The sequence below is a fragment of the Paramisgurnus dabryanus genome, chromosome 2, assembly GCF_030506205.2.
Source record: "Paramisgurnus dabryanus chromosome 2, PD_genome_1.1, whole genome shotgun sequence".
Classification (NCBI taxonomy): domain Eukaryota; kingdom Metazoa; phylum Chordata; class Actinopteri; order Cypriniformes; family Cobitidae; genus Paramisgurnus; species Paramisgurnus dabryanus.
Window position 1 is genome coordinate 8384446 of NC_133338.1, and position 9011 is coordinate 8393456.

A 9011-nucleotide genomic window follows, 5' to 3' on the forward strand; every position below is an offset into this window, starting at 1 on the left:
AAATAAAAATTTGAATATTGTGCAAGTTTTAAGCATCATTGCGTTGACCCGAAATGCAGTCTGGGAAACCTGGCTGTCCGCACAAGTCACCTTCTGATGCATCCTCAATAAAATGGACGGATCAAGAACATATCCGGGGATGTTATGTGAACTTGGCTTGATGTGAACATGGAATTGAAACAGTACTTAGGCCGCGACTGATGATGTTTCACAAGTCCACAAGACCACAAGTACAGACAAGAACGCATTGAGACATGCCCAGTTGCAAAAAAGATGCAACTAGAAAACACTGCAAATGATGAAAGCCAGAATGTAAAAATTGAGAAACTGAGCCACACATTAGGGGGCCTGTCCATGTGACTGCCACTTAGGGGACTTTTTTAGAGGATTCTGCCAACAAACTGGTATTTCTGAATAGTCTGAGGCCGGGATTAAGTGGATTTGGAGCGAAAGTATTTGATGAACGAATAATATTGGCTGAGAGCATTCGGTTAATATCATGTTCTGATTTATGATAGAGGTGGTTTTTAGCATCTGAGCTCTTTATATGATGTCTCATTGGTTGCTATTAGTGATGCGTGGGTCGTGTTTTTTGAAATTATTCATAAAACAATGAATAAGAATAAATAAGACAACCCGTGCATCACTAGTTGCCATCATAAACTGACAGGAAAATTGGAAATCTATGAGATTTCTGCCCTTTTTGATGTAGGTCCATTCTGTTTAAATCTGATCAAGCACTGCGTCTTTTTAGCACAATCTGTGGCAATGAATAAAAAATCCTTTATGTAACACAGTGCACATTGTAAATGTGACCAGTGCACAGTGAATACAAAAATATGCTATTTACACATGCAGTGATGTTACGCCTTTTTGCCAGTAAGATATAATTTACACATCAGTACCAAAACACAGGTAAACTCTCTCAGAGAGCGCCAGTTTCTTCCAAACAGCCCTGCATGGTGAGGTCATTGTTGTGTTGTAAGCAATGGTGGGTTATGGCTTTATATCCGCTGTCCGTATTATTTGTTGTTTCTACTTCTGTGGGAAATATTGACAGTCATGCACAGTTGCTCTTGATCAAACAATGTTGTATTAGATGACGTCAAACTGAACTGTAGGGAAAAGAGTCGCAACCTGCGTCGTCTAAAACATTAGACTGTAATGTCTAAACATAAAGCTTAACATAAACTTTTTTTAAATCATTCTGGTGAAGAGATCTGGACAATTCAGCACTTACACATGTTCGACTTTAAGCAGCATGTGCAGAAAAACTTTCGTAACCAGCGCAGGAGGTAAATGTTTCATCTGTGTCAGCAGAGGCGTCACCCCTAGATGGGGCGCCAAATCATTATGTGCTCTGACTCTGTGGTCAAATATGATGCAAAAATGCATTCCTATAATAATTTTATATAAATATGCTAGTAACACTACACTAACAATAACATTATACTTGTTAACAATTAGTTAATGCGTTAAAATTAACTAACAATGATCAATACTTTTACAGTATTTATTAATCTTAGTTCATGATAATTTTGGCATTCACTTATACATTTATAAAATCAAGCATTATAACTGTTAACATTAATTAATGCATGAACTAACACGAAAAACATTAATTAACATTAACATACAGCCAATCACAGACGTGACTGTTGAGTGCATGAGTTTTAAAAGGGGACAGAGAATGAAAAAAACATTTTTACCTTGTCTTTGTTGAATAATGGTAGTCTACCGGCATTCACAAACAAACAAAAAGTGCTAGACATGCTAAACATCTCAGTCTCATAGAAATTCCTCTTTTAGAAATGTTAGCCAGAAAACGGCCCAATCTGAAAAACTGATGCTTATGACATCACAGGCATCTCACTATCCCTCCACTTTAAAATAATTGGCTACATTTTTTGAGTGGCAGCAAAATCAGCCATTCAGTAATGAGATTGCAATTTAAGCCAATAGGGGGAGCCAAATAGGTGCAAAACCACTTGTTTAAAATCCCCCACCCTAATAGAGCTATCTGGGGGAGGTTTTTAGGAAGCTTCTACATGTTGTCTACATGTAACATCACAGAACAAGGATAAATACCCCGTTCAATCATTCTATGTCACATTTAAAAATCATTAATTAACCCTTCTCTTTGGGTCTGTGTAGTCTATAGGAATATTGCGTAAAAAAGGTTTTGATGTGTATTTGACATTAATAAATATGATTACAGTATGAAGGGTAGCTGTGCACACTGTGCCTACCTTAAAAATATTTGGTGCATGACGTCACTTTGTGTCAGAATGTTATGATTTGCCCAAAGCTGTCAACGTGTTTTTAACATCGTGCATGCTCATACCGCAAATCCTGTTCTCTGTTCACACATTGCATCGTACCAGTAAATTACTGGTAATCGTACAACCCTTACTGCTATTTGTCAGGTCCGATTGACCAGTAATTTTAAAAACGGTCCTGTTCACACATCATCCCTTAACAATTTATCGGTAATTTCCCTGTATGTGTGAAATCCGTTAAATAAAGTTAAACAGCAGGTAATGGGAAATATAAATATATATATATATAGTGAAGCGGCAGAGATGAGATGATAGCTCACTTATTATATTGTATATAAAAAATTTATAGTAATAACTAAAAGTGATGTTTCCTTATTAAACGATATTAATTACTGTCCCATATCTAAAACAAGACACAGACTAAGAGTAGTCCAATGTAATGTTATAGAGCCGAAGAAATAATTAGTCTAAGAAGATAACGCTGTGTTCAAATTAATTTCCTGAATTAATTTTGCTACATTTAATCCAGGCGACCCTGTCATATATCAGCACAAAAGAGCAGTTTGTACCCTGACGGCAGAGCACTTGTGGGTGGATAAAGTTCATTACAATAGGTCAGCAGAGGCTTTAATACTATTTCAAGTGCTTTGACTTCTCATTCTTCTTTGGCAAAGCACCACAGTAGAGCTATCAGTGCTTCCTCCAGATAGTGGAGCAGCTGGCACGACCAAGTGGCCTGTAATGAACGATGGCCATGGCGAAACTGTCCAGACTGCTATGGAGATCTGAAAAATGTGCTGGCAAACTCCATAAATATACTTGCTGTCTGTTTGCCTGTTTTAGTTTAAAAGGACAGTGTAATGGAATAGTAATTTACTGACATTTGGATGAACAAGCCAAGAGCATTCATCAAATCACTAATGATTCATTTATGAATTTGGCAGACTCTTCTATCCAAACAACTTACAGTGCATTGAGTTTACAGTATACAGTGTGTTCACATAACCTTTGGGCTTCTAATGTGTAACCAATTGAGCCACAGGAACACTACGTATTTGGCAGACACATCTATCCAAAGCAACTTACAGTGCATTCAAAGTGTACGTTTTTATTAGTATGTGTGTTTTCTGAGTTCACACCGAGGGGCAACCTTCCGATCTCTGTGATGAAGCCAATACGGAACTGCAATTCATCAACTGGCCCCTAGAGGCTGGCTTCAAAAGGGAGGCAATTCCCATAGACCCCATGTTAAAATGCTCAACTTTACAGTAGAAAATAATGTTTACAGGCTGGTACAAAAAGTGATTTTGATCTATATATCTAATTTTGCCCTTCATGACAACTGTAAGGGGGGTGAATTTTTTTGTAACTCATCCATTTAAATAATATTAAGCCTTAAAGTTCTGCATAATTAAGGGCGTGGCTACTTGAGTGACGGGTGAACTGCCACTGCTGTCACTACAGTCGAGCTAGACAGGTGTGGTTTCAGCAACCAGTCACATCAGCTTCACCCACGTCCCGCCTCTTTACTAGTGCTGGGCAAAGATTAATCGCGATTAATCGCATACAAAATAAAAGTGATTTTTGGCATAATATATGAGTTTTTGCTGTGTGTAATTATTATTTATATAAATACACACACATTCATGTATTTAATAGGGCCGGGACTCGATTAAAAAAATTAATCTAATTAATTAGAGGCTTTGTAATTAATTAATCGAAATTAATCACATTTTAATCACATATAAATATTTGACCTGAGAACATTGAGAAGTTATTTTTTCACATGGATTTTTAGTATACCATGAATAATGACTGAATACATAAGCTTAAGCAACAAAATATTGTTTATTTTTGTTCAACCAAGTCGTTGTACTCGGAGTCGGGCTAATGTCCACGCTAGCTGCTATATGTTTTGCATTGAGATGATACTTGAGGCTCGATGTGCTGCGGTGATATGTGAATTCCTTGTTGCATAGCTTACACACAACCATGCTCTTATCGACGCTTCCATTCGTTCTTTTTTCCCATCCTCGGGGCCAACCAAAGCGATCTCATCAGCTTCTTCGTTCATGTTCACTGTGGTTTGTTGTTGTCTGAAGTCATGAACGCTAGTTGGTGCTCCAGTTTAATCGGTCCGCCGAAACTCATCCAATGAGAAATGTTCCGCGGTGCAAAATAAGTGTGATAAATGTTTAACACGTTATTTTTTGTGTAATTAATTAATCTTAATTAACGCGTTAAAGTCCCGGCCCTAGTATTTAAGAAACATTTACATGTGTATATATATATATTTATTTATATTTTTAAATATTCTATATTATATATACATTTTTAAATATTATATATAAATAAAAAAATTCTGAAATAAATATATGTATGTGTGTGTGGTTAAATATACATAATAATTATACACAGCACAAACTCATATATTATGCCAAATATCACTCATTTTGTATGCGATTAATCGTGATTAATCTTTGCCCAGCACTACTCTTTACCCATTTCCGGTTATCTGCAAGTGATGTGCAGTGATGTGCGGCCAAGATGGCGACGGCAGGCACCGCCTACTATTGGCTTCAAAAACAGGCTCTACACAAACCTATGGGTGACGTCACTGACACTATGTCCATTTTTTTTTAAGTCTATGGTTCAAACCCTTGACCTTTTGCGTTGCTAACACAATAGTCTGAGCTACGCAGGTGCACACTATTCAAATAATAGTAGTAAACTCAATCTTCTTGCACACAGTATAAATCTCCTTATATAATTATACTACACCACCAGTCACATAATATTTTTATTGCCATTTTATTAGTCGCAAAGAAATTGAAATGAAAAACTGTAATTTGTTTTGAATTATTATAAAAAATGTATGTGCCTGATAAGCTTTAATCAAAAAACGCAAATCCCTCACCTCCTCAAAACGATCTCTTTTTATTTTCGGTCATGTTGTATGGCAGGTGGGTGGGGCTGGGAAAAGATCGCAGGAATTAGTAAATAGTAAAATGACCCAACTTCAAATGATCCAGTAAGTTCTCAATGGACGAATTCCAGCCCTACCTTTTATTCACTAGTTCGCCTGCGCATTCAGGTCTTAATGATTAATGGTAAACAAACTTGGCTTGCTGTCCTCGAAGGGAGCTCTGTACCTGAGCTCTGAACCTTCAGAGAGAGCGAACCTGAGGCTGGGGCTCGAGCCACAAGTTCAACCCCCTGCAACGGAACTGCAAAGAGGAAGAAGGAGAGAGTGAAGGAGGAGATGGGGAGGAGGAGGGATGTCGGAAAAGAAAGCAGCTGGACAGGAAGGCCTGAAGGCTGCCTTATATACGCCCATGATGATGATGATTGACAGGCCTGAATGTTTAGGCTCCTCCCGAACCTACGTTTAGAACTGCATTAATTTCAGAAGCCGTTCACTTAAATATACATCACCATGGGAAAAAATAAGACATTCTCTTCTTTCATTTCATGGCGACTTTAAACTGGAATTTTTACTGAAAGCTCCAAAAATGTGCCAATGTGTGCAGACAAGATGATGTAGCGAGTGTTTGCTTTTTGTGATTTGGTGTACCGCTGTGCCAACACAACCTCATGACAATTCGTAAAATTTGTACGTATTTTACCAGGTAATTCGTATTTATTTGTAGGCTACATTCGTAGGTTTTGACACGATTAGCTTTCCCATGTGACGTTTTGATCAAAGGGCAAGGTTAGGGGTGGGGTTTCATTATTGGTTTTTATAATAATCGTCCATATTTTTTAGATTCGTAAGAAATTAGCCAACTCGTAAAATATGTAAGAATTCCCTTGAGATTCATTGGCTATGCTGGCCTCTCTTACTGTTTCGAATCAAAAAGAGCCCACATTTCAATCTCTACAAAATTCAAAAATCATTGAATTAAAGGGATAGTTCACCCAAAAGTAAACAATTTTTTCATCATTTACTCTCATGTTCCTATAAACCAGTATATATTTCTTTGTTCTGATGAACACAAAGGAAGTTATTTTGAGGAAAGTTTGTAATCAAATCGTTCACGAGCCCCATTCACTTCTATAGTATTCTTTTTTCCTACTATGGAAGTAAACAGGGCTCATTATTTGTTTGGTTGCAAACATTCCTCTATCTTATTCCGTGTTTATTAGAACAAAGAAATTTATACAGGTTTGAAACAACATGACAGTGTGATGACTGAATTATCATTTTTGGGTGAACTATCCCTTTAATAACTCGCTTTTTTATCTTTTAATCAATAGCCTTTTAAGCATTAGTAATGGCAAACATCACTAATTATTATATTAAAAGGCCTATTTCTTAGGAATTACTTACTTACATTTATGCATTTGGCAGACACTTTTATCCGAAGGACGTCTGGTGCATTTAAAGTAAACATTTTATGAGTTTGTTTGTTTCATGGCAGTTAAACTCATAACCCTGAAATTGCTAACACCATATGCTACCACTTGAGCTACAGGCACAGTTTATTAGGCAACATCACGTATAAAAATAACAAGTAATATCTTTACTCTTGCTGTATAAAGCATATGAATGACCTGCTGTCATCTTTCTAGGCTCTCAAGTGAGAGAATCAGTGACTGATTCTTCAATCTTACCACCATCAACGAACATGAGGGGAAGCAGCATGACATCCAGCCTCTTATTAGATGTGCCTATGCATATGAATGTGATGAACAAGATGGCAGTATTTAATGCACACAAAGACATATTAATGTAAGTACTGTTCTCATTATTAAAGTGGTTAAATTTTGTGCGTATTATTTTGGGTTACATAACTGGAACAGGACTTATGGCACAGGTCAGGAGCGTGGTCAACTGCTCCCCCTAGTTGTTAACCGAGGCAATGCAATAAGTTAATGTTTTGTATTATCATGATAGCGAGTGTATGTATCTATTTAAAAGAGAGAGTTTAGCCATTATACAATACATGTCATGACCATACTCTTGTATAATGTTTCAATGAATTAAGGCATAAATTCAGTGTGTTTCTTACACACAGCTTTAAGACTGTAGCACCTGAATCATATGGACATTTTAAAGATGGGGTGCATGATTTTTTAAAAACACTTTGGAAAATGGAGTCAGGCTGAGTACCAAAACAAACTTGTAGCCAATCAGCAGTAAGGTGTCAGCTCATTTCCCGTATAAAGTGCAAAAGACCACAAACTATGCGCAAAACTATTGAACTTCGACCGCGGCGTGAGCGCAAGCTGAGCTCGACGCAACAAACAAACCGCCCTCGCGCGGCACAAGCCATTGAAATGAATGGGTTTCATAGCGCAGCGCACACCGCGTCCTAGCTTTAAAAAAGCTGCTTTACCATAATCACGTCATAATGCTGTTAACGGTCTATAGCCACACTTCACATTTAAGCTTACGTAATTTAAAACAACTCTAACTTACCTTTTAAAGACACACTATGCAGTTAATTTACCTTAATATAACAGCTTCAAAGTCATTTCGATGGTAAACGAAGTCATAGTATGGCGAATCATCCTCCTGTTGAAGCTCGGGGAGGACGCCGCTAGCAAAACCAGCAATGCAAGCTTGAGAAAACCGCCCCTGACAAATCTCGCGAGAATCACGACTTGCTTTACGGCAACGACGTCACACACGTTAGGCTTGTTCGACTTCGTGCAGCGCTGCAAGAACCGGCAGTCGGATGACGTAAAAGTACCGCGAGAATGATCCGAGACGGCACTTTGACGTCATCCGGCTGTCGGTCCTGCAGCGCTGCATGAAGTCAAACAAGCCTGTAACAACAACTGCACGCGCGCATTTGAGACGTGATGCTCGATGAGGGAAACAGCTAAGAAAACCCGTTCGGAAGAGAGTAGAAAGCGAAAAAGAGAATCTGACCGAGTTAGGAACCGGACAAGAGTCCCACGCGGTCAGGTTTTTACTCGTTGGCGTGAGCTAATAGACAGCACTGGATGCAAGAGAGATGCGGATCTGGCGATCTTGTTGATGGACAAGTAAGTAAATCTCTTATTTGTAAATTTGTTTGCGGTCTATGTTGTATGTGGTTGCGCTTGCTTGCGTATTTTTTGCTGTTCATTCATCCAGTGTTGATAATTAGACCAGTAAAATAACTTTAACATGGGTCTAGCTAGCTTACGATCATAAGAGCATTTAGCAGACTTGCTAACAAACACTCGTTTCTCTTACATGTTTTTTTTGCCATCTAAACTCAAGTGTTGTGTTGTGATGTGTACGTAGTCATTTGTCTAATTTCGATTTCTTATGGCCAACGAATAATGGCCAATGTTATGAAATAATGCAACGTATACATTACAATTAACTTTGTCAATGGATTTTGTAATGTTTACAATTAAATAACAAATGAAATTATACAGTAGACATAACGTTAGACTATAGACTGTTTACTTGTGATTAAGCTGCAATCTTGTAAAAACGTAATAAGCCAGCAAACGCGGTAGGCTACTTTATTATTATATGCCTACTCTACACTTGGCATAAACTTCTTATTATCCTATTACCATCATCTGTAGTTTAGTAGACATGCAGTAGCCTAATATTTGTATGAAATTGTGAAACATTCCCTGGTCATTATCTTCGGAGTCCATCTCTGCATATTCACGCCCAACACTATCCTTACAGGTACATACAGAGTGGGGGTGCGAAATTACGACAGTTGCAAATTTTCCCCAGTGACTCTAGGGGTCGCTGTTTGACAAAAACGTCAAACTGCA